This window comes from Mobula hypostoma, chromosome X1 (genome assembly GCF_963921235.1).
Source record: "Mobula hypostoma chromosome X1, sMobHyp1.1, whole genome shotgun sequence".
NCBI lineage: Eukaryota > Metazoa > Chordata > Chondrichthyes > Myliobatiformes > Myliobatidae > Mobula > Mobula hypostoma.
Window position 1 is genome coordinate 12,241,124 of NC_086128.1, and position 16,994 is coordinate 12,258,117.

A 16,994-nucleotide genomic window follows, 5' to 3' on the forward strand; every position below is an offset into this window, starting at 1 on the left:
TGGAGGCTTGGAGATTCCAGAAACAGCTGAGAGTGAAAATGAAATGATTTCACTACTTCAGCAAAATTTGAAGGTATCAATAATCATCTTGAATGTTATCTTCGTTCTCCACCAGACACTCAGCTCTCACTTGTGGCTCCAAGAAGCTGTTTGCATATGATAACAGCCAAACCCCAGTACACCACTTTGACAGGCAGGCTAAACCAGGTGAGGGCAGCCAGCAGGCCTCATACCCCGGTGAGATAGGGACATGCCTGTCCTAGCATGCAAAATCAGCTCTGGCGGACAGGGCAGATGAGATCAACAGTAAGATCCAACAGCCAGGAAGGCAGCACTGCAACATTCCATGGAGAGCAAAGGGCATGATGAGACACACAAGAAGACACGGCAACAAAAGAAGATTCCAGAAGACCCACTACTCAGACCACTGGATCTGGACTTCCAAGATTGAGAGAGTGGAACTGCCCCAGCATAACAGCTTTTCCACTTTAAAAACTCTCCTGCACAAGTTTACTGTCATCGTTGGATACAACGAACAGTCACTAATGCTCTGTTTCATTTAAATACACAATTTGTTGTTCAGTTAAATGGTAATTTGTCTTGTTTTAAAATATCTTTTTAACTGCAGTGGATTACGGTTAATTGGGACACATTGGGAACAGTGCATTTTGCCCCATTTAGCCAAAGTTTTATGGAAATAGTTAAAACAGTATAAAAAAGACAAACTACCATTTAACTGAGTAACAAATTATATATTCAAATGAAATACAGAGCAAATTAAAACACAATCAATACTACTAGAGTACTGTAAAACTGTAGTTACTAATAATTATCAATAGAGGAATTCATTCAGTGTACACTGCTGTGTTCTTTTGACTGACAGTATATGAACAAAATCATCAGTGCAGACACCCAGTGCAGATAATGGACTGCCATCTTACAAGGCTAGCAATGATTGCATACTCCAAATCATTTTCATTTTAACATTCAAGATGATTGACGATTAGCTCAAACTTATTTGTAGTTCCTAACTTGTAGTGAAATTGTTTCATTTTCTTTCCCGACCATTTCTGGCATCTCCAAACCTGAATATTTGACTCAACAGTGAGCAAAACTGTTCTGAATTGTCTTACTGCTTATTTCTGGTGAAGGAAGCCATTGAAATAAGACTAGAGAATAAGAATTTCAATAAAGACAAACGTCTCGCTTTGAATAAGAACTGGAATATGATTTTAAACAAGATGTGAGAGCAGAAACTTGATTGGCTGAGGACTAACTAATCAGTAGGGACAGATGACAGGAGTTGAGTATATACATCACTGGACTACACAGGCCTAGGCATCATCCCTGATGAAGATGGCAGAGTTTGTCACTGAAACAGTTAAAATTGACACCTGGACCCAGCTGAAAGCCCAAGAAAAGTTTTTGCTCATTTCTTGTCAAGTACCAGTACCAAATATCACTACTTTTTGAACACAAATACACGCAACTGATGCTATTTAAAAACTGTTTGCTCCAAGCAAGGTATAGTGCCTAACAGCTACACGTGCAGATGTGACTGACACTGGTTAGAAGCTGTTCAGCAACAATCTCCTGCCCCAACTAAGCGGCAAAGTGACCCAAAAAAAATGAAGGGAATCAATGTTATTTTCGATGTACTTGTTCCTTAAGAGTTGTCACAAATACATTGCTGCCCCGAATAACTGATGGACAAACTAACCAGTATCTAACAAATCCATGAAACTTTGGCTAATTGGGCCAAAATATACTGGTCCCAATGTGTCCCAATTAACTGGAATCCACTGTATATAGTTAGTGGCAGGATGGGGTGGGAGGGTGGGGAAGATGGGCATCAATTTGCAATTCGGGTTTTGAATCTTCCCCTCAGAACGAGAGCTATTTGCTAATTATGTGTAAAATATTTCATGCATTTGAAGTACATGATCCAATATGTAGATAAACACAACTAATACAGATAAATACAGTAGCTGGCATGAAGGGCCCATTTTTGACTATGACTCCATGCAACATTTCATCCATTATAATACAGGGAACTTGAGTGTTACCTGCACTTCAGCAATAATGCACCCATTATTTAAATGGAACTGTATAAACTTAAAACCATTATCGAAATTGAAACATTCACACAACAATTGGAGTTTTGTTTAAAGAAACTATCTATCTCTCACTACAAATGGCCATGATGCTTATACTGGCTCTGACCTGAGGAAATTGTAACCTTAAATACAACTCACACTTTCAAAAATCACACTTGTTCCTCTTTAGACTATATTATGACGAAGGGAAGGGGATTTCAATTTCATCTATAACTTCAAACAAGTGTGTTTGTCTCTATCTCTCTCCGTGGGGGTAGGAGTAGGTGAGGAAAGAAATATCAGTTTCAACACTGCATGGACAACATTTAGGTCTGTATTTTCTGGTAGCTTAGGATATTTACCAAGTCTCTAGAACAGAGTTTCTCAACCGGGGTTCTGTGAGAGGTCACTAGGGGCTCTGCGAAAGATTGTGATAAAATAAAAATAAACATTGTTCTTCAAACTTTGCGCAACTTGCGTGCAAGCATTCACAGTGGTGGGCAGTGACTGAGCAGCTGTGTTAACAATCTTTAGATCGAGGTCGCTCAGCCTAGTATGGCAGTGCGCAGTAGGACTGTATTTATTTGTTGAGTTCATTCTCAGTTTTTGACATGACAGAGAGGAGGCTATTCTCCCGCTACGTACAGAAATCCGATGGAAGAGTTCTCAACAGGGTGTCTGAACTTAAAGGTGAATTGCAGGAGTACTTAAAAAAAAAGTATGCCAGATTTTACCGAGTGCTCTGAAGATGAAGAATGTCTGCAGAAATTAGCCTACTTAACAGCCATTTTTCATCACATGAACCAGTTGAACAGGTCCCTGCAAGGCCCTGGAGAAAATGTTTTGACTTCAATGACAAGATTCTTGGATTTAAAAGGAAACTGACTCTTTGGCAAAATCATATTGCAAAAGGAAATCTTGAAATGTTTCCACCACTGCTTGGGCGTGAGGAAAGATATCAGAAAGTCTCGAGTGTTATCGAAAACCACCTGGAAGAACTGCAGAACAAAATTGAGCAGTATTTTTCCTCTCTTTCAACACAAGTGTATAACTGGATAAGGGACCCTTTCTCAGAGTCTTCCGCTCAGACTGATATCCTGACTTAGAGAGAAGTGGAAGAACTTCGTGTACTGAAGTCTGATTGTGCATTCAAGATGAGATTTACTGAACTGTCCCTGGACAAGTTCTGGATTTCTGTGAAGGAAGAGTATCCTACCAGTCATAGGAAAGCAATGAACATTTTGCTGCAGTTTTCAACTTCTTACATGTGTAAGCAAGCTTTTTCTTGTTTAACAATCATCAAGAGCAAGGATAGAAATAGTCTCATTTGAGTTGAAGGTGAAATCCGTGTGTGCTTATCTCAGTTCGACCCAGGATTGAGAAATTTATCATGTTTGCCTTATGAGTTTTTAAAATGTATGAACAAAAAATAAAGAGCAATTTCAAGAAAAGTAAGGTAAGCTAAGCTAAGCTTAACTATCTGTTTCCCCCCCAAGAAAGGTTAGCTAAAAATTCATTCTCGACTCAAAAGAGCATTGACAATTATTTTTGGATTATTATATCTACAACTTACTGATCAGCCTAACATACCGTGAGCTTTGGATATAATAATCTTTATGCAGGGGTTCCCTGAGGCCTGAAAATTATTTCAAGGGTTCCTGCAGGGCAAAAAGGTTGAGAAAGGCTGCTCTAGAATAATGACTAAGTGGCGTACTGCATTGATTATTCCATCACTGTTAGATTTTATCAAATGTACTTTAAAGTCCAAACAACATTACACCTCTGGCCATGCCAAACACTACCTTTGATTAGTGTTGATGATAATATTCACTTACACCAGAGGCAGCTTTTGAACTGAGCATTTACAATCGACTTCTTGAACCAAAACAATCGATCAGAATACTCCTTAACTGGAGATGTGACTAAATTGAACAATAAATAAATGTCAAGAGATTCTGCAGATACTGGAAATCTGGAGAGAGAGACAGCTGGAGGAAATCAGCAGTTCAGGCATCTATGGATGAAGATGAAGGGTCTCAGCCTAAAACATCAACTGTTCATTTTCCTTCACAAGTGTTGCCTGACCTGCTGAGTTCCTCCAGAATTTTCTGTCTATTACAACACATGCCCTAAACTTTCCAGTATGCTCAATTTAATTATTTCATCATACTTGTGTCTCATCACTGAATATTTCATGTACAACAAGTCTTGTCTTGATATGCAATGCCATCCAAATTATTCACATGTTTTGGGGAGCATTTGAGTTGGGAGCATCTTGTTACATGACAGATTCAACCTTCTGGAGAAACTTTACAAGAAATTCAAGGCTAACTGAAATGAGTGGACTGACAAAATGTGGACTAAAAGGAACATTAGAAAATATGATCTGCTAGGTTTTTCCAGTATCAAGTTTCTAGAAATGTTAGATTTTTAAAAACTCTTTGCAGTTGTTACCTGGAACGTTGTAAACATTGACAGCAAAAGTTCTAGTTGGAAGGTGGCAAAGGGACAACTAATCCTTACACAGTATCAACACATGTATTTATAAGCTGCTGTCATATTTCTCCCCACACGAACAGCAAGGGAACCTTGATGAAGGAAGTAGAGAAAAATTGTTTGAACAGGAGCATGGTTAGTAACCAGAGGCCAAGATGGCAAAAGAGCCATGGAAGATAGGGAGAAAAGATTTGCTCTTTTCAAAACAAAGGCTAGATATTATGATGCTACTATGGCCAGAGTAGTGAAATGGAAATCATTTTATCAATCAACCTGTTTCTTGTGATCAAAATCAATTTTAAGCACATATATCTATATTTCTTTCATATTTTGGAAAAATAACTGCTTTTATCAATTATAAACCAATTGTTTATTCTGACTTGACTGTTTGTTCAGTGTCAATGAACAAACACATTGCCAATACTGTTAGCCAACTAAAGTAACAAAATTTCTGTAAGCTATCATTGTAATAAACTGTCTTACGTATTTAAGAGAGAGGTCGGTACACTTTTGAAAGACTGAAGAATTGAAGGCTATTTGAAACTAGCATAGAAGAGGAGCCAAAGCCAGAAAAGATTAGCCATGACTATATTGGGGGAGGTTTGACAGACTTTGTGTCCTTATCTTAAAGGATAGCAGACATACACACGAGGTTAGCAAAGTGTTGAGAGTGGGACTGACTGTTTAGAGTGCTCCTTCAAAATGCCAGCACAGGCACAATGGCATGAGGCAAGAACTGAACTAAACCATTGAATTTGGAGGATTTATTCAATGCCCCAAAGTGGAAAAAAACAATCGAATGGCTCCCTTTAAAACACAAATACCTTCACCGAGATTGTGAACATTGATCTGCACTTTAGATATCTATCAACCTCAAGATAAAAATATATCCCAAGTAAGCTGTTCCATTGACACATCAATATTTACAACTACAAAAATTAATTCATTCACCTGCAGTTAGAGGAACAAACCTAATTATTCAGCAATCGAAAGCCAGCTAATTCTTCCCAAATACTTCCCAAAAGTGAATCACCGAGGTAATCTAACCAAGATAGGAATGAGCAAGTGAGGAAGCAAAACATTACACAATACTAAATCTTTCAAATCTGTATTAGTACTACACCCATATTTTGCATTTCATAAAATCCTATCACCTTTAAATTAAAGTCAAATAAATAACTCACAAGAGCAGGGTTGCAGCTATTCTGGGTCCCACCCAACAAGTCATTACTGGTATTTAGAAGTTGAAACTTGAATGAATACAGGGCACTCAGGAACTGATAACCAAACAGTTAGAATCTCAGGAACTCTTGAACCTCTCACATAGTTTTAAGAGCTGGTGTTTCTGATGATATTTTATTTTACCGACTGCAGTAATGCTGTAACAAGGTTCTTCATGAAGGACCATTGTTGGCAGAATTTCAGATAGTGATGAAAAGACATACAGGAGCGAGGTATACCAGCAAGTTGAGTGGTGTCACAGCAACAACCTTGCAATCAATGTCAATAAGATGAAAGAGCTGATTGTGGACTTCAGGAAGGGTAAGACAAGGGAACATGAACCAAGCCATATAGAGGGATCAGAATTGCAGAGAGAGAGCAATTTCAAATTTTTGGGTGTCAAGACCTCTGAGGATCTAACCTAGATGCAACATATTGATGCAGCTTTAAAGAAGGCAAGACAGCAGCTACATTAAATCAGGAGTTTGAGAAGATTCGGTTTATCAATTAAAACACTTGAAAACGTATCTACAAATGTACTATGGAGAGCATTGTGATTGGCTACATCACAGTCTGGTATGGGGAGGGGGTGGTGGAGGTGGGTACTGCACAAGATTGAAGTAAGTTGCAGACACTTGTAACATTAGTCAGCTCTATCACAGGTTCCAGTCTCCATATTATCCAAGACATCTTCAAGGAGTGGTGCCTTAGGAAGGTGGCATTCATCATTAACGATCCCCACTACCCAGGACATGCCCTCTTCTCACTGTTACCATCAAGGAGGAGGTACAGAAGCCTGAAGGCACACACTCAGCGATTCAGGAACAGCTTCTTCCCCTCTGTCATCAGATTTCTAAATGGACATTGAACCCTTGAACACTACCTGACCACTTTTTTTTATTTCTGCTTTTGCACTACTTAAACTATTTAATAGATATACTGTATATACTTACTGTAATTCATTTTTTCCTCTATATTTATACATACTGTATTTCAGTGTCCTGCTGTTAACAAATTTCATGACAGATACCAGTGATATTAAATCTAATTCTAATTCTTGTGCCTCAAGAGGACTCAAGGAGCTGGCCATGATTTCAGCCCCACAACCTACAAGGTTGGGCAGCTCATTCATTTTTGTAAACGACAGCAAAATACAAGCTCCCATCAAAGAAGTGGAAAATAGTGACAATTAAAAAAAAACAAAGCTATATCTTGGTTTTTCTTAAGTTTGATTCACTGTAGTTTCTACATTACCAGACACTCAGGTACTTTCCAAATACAGCCAACTACAGCCTGAAGTTGGGACAAGCACTGAGGCATGCAAGAATGATACACAGTTTCATACTGGGCAGTCTCTCAATATAAGTCACCAGCAGGTGAGACAGAGGATGATGAGGACTAAATGCTCCAGATGAGGAACTCTAAAACATCACACTTTCTAAGCAGGAGTGAGGTCAGGGCATGAAGGGATATAGGGAGAAGGCAGGAGATTGGGACTGAGAGGAAAATTGGATCAGCCATGATGAAATGGCGGAGCAAACTCGATGGGCCAAATGGCCTAATTCTGCTCCTATTTCTTATGGAAATATCCTTAAGCCAAGTCAGCTTGCATAATTCAAAAGATTAATCAAAGTAGCAGAGTAGTGGGTGGGTAGAGGAAAACTATAGGTGTATGTGTCATGAACACAAGAGATTCTGCAGGTGCTGGAAATCCAGAGCAACACAACAAAGTGTTAGAGGAACTCAGCAGGTCAGGCATCTATAGTAAAGAATAAACAGTTGATGTTTCAGGCTGAGACCCTTCAAAGTAAATTTATTATCAAAGTATATATATATGTCACCATATACAACCCTGAGGTTCGTTTTCTTGCGGGCATAATCACAAATCCAATTACCGTAATAGAATCAACGAAAGACCACACCAACAGGGTGGACAACCAGTGTGCAAAATACAACAAACTGTGCAAATTCAAAAGAAAAAATAAATAATAATAATAATAAATGAACAATAAATATCAAGAACATGAGATGAAGAGCCCTTGAAAGTGAGTCTATAGGTTGTGAGAACAGCGATGGGGTGAGTGAAGTTATCCCTTTTGATTAGAGAGCCTGATAGTTGAGGGGTACGGACTGAAAAGGAAGGGGGAAGAAGCCAGAATAAGAAGGTGGGGGGGGGGAGGAAGGAGTACAAGCTGGCAGGTGATAGGTGAAACCAGGTGAGGGGGAGGGGGTTAAGAGATGGGTGGGTGAGTGAGAAGGGATGAAGTTAGAAGTTGGGAACTAATCTCCTGTGGCATTATTTTGCTGGATATATGGAGTTATGAACACCTGGCACGAGGCATTTATCCTACCCGCCTCAGAAAAACTATATTGACCCAGCATTACTATCTTGACAAAATTATGTAGCACCTTGCACACTTTCAGGATGTTCCAAAGTATTCCACAATCACTCTGCAAGTAAACACAGCAAGATTTTATTTTAAAAGCCAGTGTTTATCGTAACAGGTAACCAAATGTCCAGGACACTGGCAGAAGAACAGCTCTGTAATTCTTCCAGTCCTGCAATGAGATCTTGATCAAGTTGGCAGCCATGGGGGCCTTAAGTTTAAATGCTTTATTTAAAAAAACTTTTGCAGCAACACAGCAGGCTCTTGGTGGTTAAATGAAAAATCGCCAGTCTGGTTAGTGTGCTCTAGTCTAAGAAGCATGAAACCACAACTATCAAAAAGCAAGCAGGTCAACACCAGAGAAGGGGCCAGTGCTCCATTGATGATTGCAAGATTGAGCTGGAATAATTTCAAAGGAACTGAAATTAAATAAGGGGGATAATTGTAGGTGAGTTAATGCAATGAAACATTCTGGAAATACAAGGTGGTGAGAACCCAGTGATTTTATTTCTGTGGTTTCCACCCATCCTAATCTGGTTTCTAAATTACATCTCATTACAGTCTCTGTGCCAGGAAACACTTCACATGTTTCACTGTCTATCATGGACAATCAAAGAAAATTGTTCCTCTCACTTTCCAAATAATTGCCAAGTCAGAGAGGAAAAGTGGAGAAATGCACAGTTGCATGACAGGTTGAAGGTGACAGTCATTTGGATTAATTTTTTTCTCAAAAAAGGCAAGCTGACTTTTACAGGTTTGTTGCACAACTGGAAAATGAGAACAGCAGCTGTTGAATAATAAAGAAAAGCAACTTTTCAATACTATGAAACAATCTTTGGCAGATCAACAAATCAAACCTTAAATGTGGAGTAACGTAACTATTTTGGAGCATAATTTGCTGCGCTGTCACACTAACCACTACGTAGACCATTATGTTCTTTTATATGTAATCATAACTACCATCCTCTTCTCCCAATAGATGGTGATTCATTTCTCATCACATTGTCTAGACAATGAAGTGTCTGCTGGCTCTTTGATGAGGAGAGACAGAAAAATTGTAGTGAAATCCAATTCTCCTCTCAACTGACAACTTCACGGTGGATGAAACATTGGCTGATGCCTGGCACAGTACTCATTCTCTTGTCTAATCCAAAGGAGTAGCCAACTTTCATTTAAATTGCTAATGTCCAGGATGCTTTTAGTGCAAATCATTGTTGTGTAAGCCAAAGTGGTTGTACGCTTGCACCACCACAAAAGCAAGTCAGACTAATCTACGTAGAGGTACTGGAAGAGGGGAAAATATTCTGCCAAGGATGTGTTGGTAATTAACCAGAGATTATGGGGCATTTCCTTACACCCCCTCACCCAATCAGAATAGATAGGTGCCTGTGTTTAAAGGTGAAACAAATGGAAATTCCTATCTATACAACACCCCACAGTCAAGCTCTTAAAGAATCAACAGGAGCAAAGCTTGAATCTTTTTGCTGAGGTCATTTAAATAGAAACCAATGGATTAGCCTACACTTTAAAAAAATAATCACAACTTGGCATTGCACTCAAACATCTGGTACAATACATCCTTAAGTACACAATTCATAAGACTGACTCACCAGGAAATGGTGGAAGGGATTTTCAGCCAAAAGTAAATATTTTAATCCAGGTCTATCAGATTTTCCCTTCATCAGTGTTAAATCAAAAGGACAATGCATTATTTTTAAACAAAATGCCAATGGGAACTACCAGTTTGGAGTTAGAACTTGTAAAGATGTTTTCATACCCAATTTAGAGCAACTAACCTGCTGTCCCTCCATTACACCATATGACTGAAGTGACTTTCAAACCATTTCCTCAGAAGGGAATACTAACTTGCTCTTCTTTTAAAAGCATTATTAATCAGCATTCTTTTTACCTCTTTCATCCACTGACCAATCAAAGGTATCAATAAAGAAAATTATTTCCTCAATACAACATGGCAATCTATCTAAAAAAACATGCTCCTAAAATTAATTGATTCAAATTACTTAGCAAATGCTACAACTCTTTTCCATTGGTTCTTCCAGAATCATTCATTGTAGCAAAAATTTCATTCCAAAATGTTCACACTGAACAGTCCCACAGAAAGACACACAAAATATAAACTCAATTACATGTACAGAAGTTCTTGATCATTATCAAGAGATCAGGTGAACAGTGGCGCTATGCTCAGCTAAATACGCTTCCAGTTACCAAGTAGAGACAATACATATATACTGCAGGTCTTCCATGGAGGAAAACTATTAAATTTTAAGGCACATTTGAAGTTCTTATTTAACTCAGTGTACATAATGTCAATACAAGCATAAAGGCAAAAGCCAGCAACTTCCTAATTAAGGACATTAGATTTTAGCTGGATGCTTTACTTTACATTCAAATAATTTCTTCAAACACATTTCAACCAAGCTCCACAATTCAGTACTACATGTACACACACGTTAGACAGTATCTCAATACTGTAGTCATTACCAGCTCTGTATCAAAAAATTATATAGAAATAAGAATGTATCCATTACAAGTAATCAACGATTAGATAGAGCCACAGAACATCAGTTTTAAAGTATAATTGTTGCACAAAATACAGTATATCAAGAAAATGAACATCAGTAAACCCTTAAGTAAACTTTCATTTTTAATTTGGAAATTATCCATTAAGTCCTTCGAGTTACTAAGGTAGAATTCCGAGAGAAACATAGACTCCTACTCTGGAAGTAATCATTAAAATTAAAAGGACTGAATAACCAAATGTGGTGGTACCTCAGTAAGTGGATTAGTACATGCAAATACAGCACTGAGAAAAAAGTGAGGTAACTTCAGTTAATTAAAATTAGAAAAACCAAAACGCAATTTCAGATTTTTAAAAAGTCATTCATCAGTAAAGATCCCGAGAAACACACAGCAAGTATAATTTTAACCACAAGCCCAGAGAACGCCTTGACCTTTTTTACTGTCTCGGTCCGGCCAAGTTTTGACATCTACATTTCCCCAACATCACACACTTTTTGGTCATATTTATTTTCTCTTTACCTGTTCGGATATTCTTCCTCTGATTATTTTCCAAATGTCAAGCGAAAATGAACTTTTCCGGCAAACGATCACTCTCTCACGCGCAGCTCGACCAACACACCTGCCGCCTCTGCCCTATTCTAATTTCCCAGACTGACGGCGCTGCCTCGAGTTTTGAAGCCACGCACCAGCAAATGACCTCAGCGCGTCCGAGTCAAGGATCCGTCATCCTTGCGAGTCCTCCAGACTGTAGAGGGCGCTTGAGTTTAACGTATGAATTGGGATAAGGTTGAAGTCCGTTTTAATGAGTACTCCCACTGGTCCTCCGAGTTTGAAAAGAGTGTTGCAGTCGCAGTTGGCTTGCGATCGTTCGGTCCCTGACGTCAAACTCTGACAACAGTACCCCCTAGAGGATTGGGATATTTTAGTGTTCAGCGGAGATACGCCGTCCGCTGGGCTGTAGTCGTATTACCATGCTTTCTTGCAACATTATGGAATGGTCGAGATTCAGGGTCATACGGGGAGAACATTCGACCTTTGATATCAACGCCGGCCGCTTCATCCCATTACTCAGAACTCATTCTAAGTTACAGCACAGTAAGTGTTCAAGTTTATCATTGTCATGGGCATACATACCCTGGGTATAAATGCCATGAAAATTATCTTTTTGCAGCAACAGTACAGTACATTAGCAAGTGTTCATCCAGGTGCATTATAAATATGATGAGAGGGTTCTATCTCACTTTCAAACAGTGAGTTCCAGAATCTCACCAGTATCTTGGTGAAAATATTTTTCCTCTAATTTATTACTTTAAATATTTCTGGTCAACACTAGTATCACATTGAATGGCAGAGACCCCTAACCAAGGAAACACTCTTCATTGGTAACATTCAGTAAAGATTCATATGGAAAAAAAGTCTTAAAGTGAAAAAAACTTTCGAAGTGACTAAAAGATACTCAATTGGCAACTAAATAAGACTTAACAGCAACTCCAGGCTCAAAATCATTCCCATGATTTTTGGCCTCTGTTAATGTTAACTGCAACCAAGATAAATATACCAAATCAATCTACCACAGTAAGCATCATTAGGTGGCCAGATTGTTCCAGAGTTAAATTACTTTGTAGAGTCAAAATTTGATCCTATAAAATAATTCTGGAAAATGGCGGTGTACTTGGACACAGCGGCCACGGGGTCCAGTCAAAGGTGTAGTTGTTCATCTTGTCTGTCTTTTTTGCAATCGCAAGTCACTACTGGATACTAAGAACATCAAGTACTGCAGAACTATCCCATCAGTGAGTTGCTTGGTAGCGATGGAGCTGGACTTAATATGTACCACTGTTGTTGTCACCTGGACTTGTTGTGTAACAAGTTGTTGGACTTGTTATCCAACAGTGCATTGGATGGTGCACAGTCGGGAAAAAAAAGGTGCAAGTGATTGCCTTGGACGTTTTTATTGTGATCGCAAGATCCTGTTGGACATTAGTAACTGCAAGTCTGGTTTACAGATTCATTGGTAAGACCAATGGCAGGGGAGTTGCGTTGCTTCAGTTATGGCGAGGACTAGGCCTAGGCCTTGGCCTTGGGGTCACATGTTGCAGTCACCCAGGGGAGGAGACACCGAGGCAGTGTAGGAGAGGCCTCTGGCATGCTGGAATCCATTATAGCTTGGGGCCTGGCCCTCGTGTCAGTGCTGCCCTCTGGTGCTTGCACAGTGGTAGAACAAACTGGGCACTCGGACTTGGGCTATACTTTTTTTTCTCTGTAACTGTATGCTTTTCTGAAATTGTACCCATATGTGTTATTTGTGCTATGTGCAGTGTGCTGTGTGCTGTTGGTAATGCGTTTTGGCCCTGGAGGAACGCTGTTTTGTTTGGCTATATTCAAATATGGTTGAATGATATTAAACTTGAAATAAAATGGGAATAGTGTACAGTTAAAGTAACTGGGTTTTTGATGGTTGGCAGATTCAGTGGGTTGAAGGGATTGTTTCCATATGGTATAACTCTATGAAACAATATTGACTGATTAAAATCCCAAAATTCTGATCAGTCATTGTCTCCAAGTTCCAAACTATATTAATAAAAATCTTCACACTTAATACTCCCATGCCAAAGTGGCAATTGTGTACTCAGAAGCAAATTACAAGAAGATCAGGTCCCAGAGTTATCTCTGCAGTATTATGCTCGATAGTTGTAGAGCTTTACACTGCTCCAGCTGAGATGATTTGACTCCTTGCAGACTGGGGGTCAAATATGAGAGCTTCGTCCTAAGAAAAGCAGATATCATTAGACATCACTGATGGCTGCAAATCTTACTGAATTTGAGAAAGGGTGGCACGATGGACAGGCAACGGAGCTGCTGCCTCACAGCTCTGGCAACCCAGGTTCAATCCCGGGTGCTGTCTGTTTGAGGTTTTTCGATTCTCCCCGTGACAGATGGATTTCCTTTGGGTGCTGTGGTTTCCAACCACATCCCAAACATATATTTCATAGATTAATTGACCATTGTAAATTGCCTCGCGCGGTAGAGTCTGAAGGAAGTCTGGAGAGAATAAAATGGGATTAGTGTAGGACCTTGTGTCTATTCAACCAACATAAAATGATGGAGTGGAGACCAAGTTTACAGATCAATTCATTAATTGGTTGAATTATTACTTCAAGCATCACCGGAAATGCCAGGAACAGATAATAAGCTCCCTCATGTGCATGGGGAACCCATTGATTGGTGTAAACAAAGCTGGATTGCAATTGACCAAAAAGACACTAAGATAGCACTCTAACATCATAATTATTACTAGTTATGGTTGTGAAAAACTGAAATAAGGAACTGAAGTCTGTTGATGTTATTTAGGTTTTATTGAAATAGGGAAGACATTACCAAAAAAAACCAAAAGCATAACACTTATGATGAAGCTCAGCTGTGATTGCAGCAAGAACTTTACCTCTGCTGAAGGAAATTAAATTTGCTTGAAGATGTGTCAATTGTAAAGGCCATATTTTTGTCCAAGAGCAAATGTGTGAATGGCCTCTCCTACCATACTTATCTATGTATTCATCACCATTTGCTGAAAAGAATTCTTTCTGGTGAAGAAAATATTGATGAAAATATGTTTAAGCAAAATTGTAAGAGTTAAAATTCTAGCTAAATTCAACTAATTAAACTAAAAAACATCAGGAATAAATCTCATTGATGTTAGTCACACAAAACCACAGGTTGTCATAAAAATCCACCTGGCTTTTGGGGAGGAAATCTGTCATCCTTACCTGTTCTGGTTTGTATGAGACTTCAGAACCACCAATGTGGTTGACTCTTAATAGCCTTCTTGGCTCATGGGCAAAATAGGGATGGACAATAAATGATGACATTGCAGGTGACCCCCACATCCCATAAGCAAATTAAAGCATTTGCAAATTAAAAAGGAGCAAGAAATAGTTCCAGATTTAAGAAAGTAATATCAGCTAGGGGCTTGAAGGTACACCAGGGCAGGATGAAATGCTTGAAGTAGACAAGACTGAGACCTTGCATCAACCAGTATACCTTGAGGGAAAGGATGAGTAAGTCAAATGAAGTTCAGCGGCAGGATGGAACCCAAAATCAACAGAGCATCAGTAGCCCAGGCATGGTCTCAGAAGAGCACATCAGCACTACAGACCACGGCTCACAGGAAAGACAAGGCCAGCCAGCAGAAAAGAAGTTGCAGGTGAAAAAGCCATGTGTGAAATGGCTGAAAACCTGCAACAAGAAAGAGTGGGCAACAGTTGACGAGGATCTATGCAGACTCCTCAGTGAACTAAAGGGCTGATTTGGGAAGAGAACTGAGAGGATGGGCAACCTCATATACAACTACGGAATAGAAAGATTTGGAGTGGGGGAAATAATTAAGACAAAGCTGTCAGCACAGCCCAAATCAAGAAGACAAAAGGAGATAGAGGGTGTCATTAAGAAGAGACAGCAACTGAAGAAACAGTGGAGAAGATCAACAACAGAGGAAAGAGAAGGAATCAGCATCCTGCAGGCAGAACTAAAGGCACAACTGTCAACTCTAAGGAGAGCAGAAAACCTCAGGCTTCAAAGAAAGAAGAAAGAACACACTGGAACATGATTCTATAAAGGACCCCTACAAGTTCATGAAAAGCATTTTCACAAAGCAGAAGAATGGAACTGCTAAGTTGTCAAAGGAGGAGTTGGAAGATCATCTGAAGCTGAGATACTCAAACAGCTGGAGAGCTGAACACATCTTAATACCTTCAGATATGCCACCCATCCACCCTCCACATCAGCAATTTGACCTCAGTTCCCCCAGATATAGTGAGATAATAAAAGTAGTAAAGCGGGCGAGGGCTGCTTCAGCACCAGGGCCAAATGGAGTTCCGTAGAAACTCTACAAAAATGCACCAAGAGTCCTGAACCTCTTACGGAAACAGATGAAGGAGGTATGGAAGAATAAGCTTATTCCTTGAGAATAGCAGTAGGCAGAAGGAATTCTAATTCCTAAAGAAAAAGATTCCTCAGAAATTGGACAGTTTCAGCAAATAAATCTATTAAATGTTGAAGGGAAAATATTTTTCAGTGTCATAGTACAAAGGGTGTCTATTTATCTGGAGAAAAACAACTTCATCAACACACATGTGCAGAAGGCAGGGAGACCGGGTTTCTCTGGCTGCTTGGAACACACACGTATAATTTGGCATCAAATACAAACTGCTAAAAAGGAAAGAAATGACCTCCATGTCTTGTTCTTACACCTAGCCAATGCCTTTGGGTTGGTCTCACATAACCTCCTGTGGTCTGACATGTACTAGAATGTGTTACAACCCTGGTCAAAGCCTGCTTTCGAGATCTCCAGTTCTCATTGATAACCGCAGAGTACAACACAGCCTGGCAGCCTGTGGAGACAGGCATAAGGACATGTTGCACCATCTCTCCACTGGCCTTTACTATGGCAATGGAAGTAATCAGTAGAGTTTCTAAATGGGTAGTAGAAGGAGAACGACTGGTCAGGACTCTGCCTACTGCCAATCTGGGCATTTATGGATGATTTAACCATCCTGACAACTATCATCCCATATACCAAATGGTTGCTTAAGAAGCTCCATTTAAACATCAAATGGACCTGAATGACAATTAAAACAAATAAGTCTGGGAGCATTTCTATAGTCAAGGGAAGGCTGGTCGACTATAAGTTCCATGTGGATGGGAAAGTAATTCCTACCGTGTCAGAAATGCTAGTTAAAAGCTTGGGGCGTTGGGGTGTTGGTATGATGTAAACCTCAGTGATACAAATCAAGTGAAACTGCTGAGAGAAGAAATCATCAAGGGGCTTAAAGCCATCGATAAGACCTTGCTGCCAGGTATCCTCAAGCTCTGGTGCCCTCAGTTTGGATCGCTCCCTTGGGTGTTGTGACCACTGACTCTGTATGAAGTCCCATCACTCATGTTGAAAAGCGAGAGAGGACAGTAAGTTCCTTCACTGAGAAGTGGATGGGCCTACCAAGATCACTAAATAACATCTACCTGTATGGCAAAGGAGCTCTGGAGTTGCCCGTCACAGGGCTGACTGAAGAGTTCAAGTGTGCCAAGGTGAGGCTTGAGATGACTCTCTCTGAATCTCATGACAGAGTTGTCCAGGATACTGCACCCAGGACCCTAACAGGGAGAAAGTGGTGTCCAGCAGAGTCAGTAAATCAGGCAAAAGCAGCACTCAGGTTTGCAGACATGCTGGGCCAGGTGCAATCTGGAAGAGTGGGCCTTC

At 39.7% G+C, this 16,994-nt stretch overlaps 1 protein-coding gene across 4 annotated transcripts in view; it reads left to right on the forward strand.

Annotated features, from left to right (window-relative positions):
* The first annotated feature begins 2,105 nt into the window (after positions 1 to 2,105).
* LOC134340328 (cysteine/serine-rich nuclear protein 2-like) overlaps positions 2,106 to 16,994 on the forward strand; it is a 116,422-nt gene continuing 101,533 nt past the window's right edge. For 2 of the 4 annotated variants that reach the window (XM_063037423.1, XM_063037422.1), the window contains exon 1: positions 2,106 to 3,365. The gene's annotated coding sequence lies outside the window, so the exon portion shown is untranslated. Of the gene's footprint in view, positions 3,366 to 11,712; positions 11,837 to 16,994 lie in introns of those variants that run through there. The other 2 variants (XM_063037424.1, XM_063037421.1) reach the window with 2 other exon arrangements.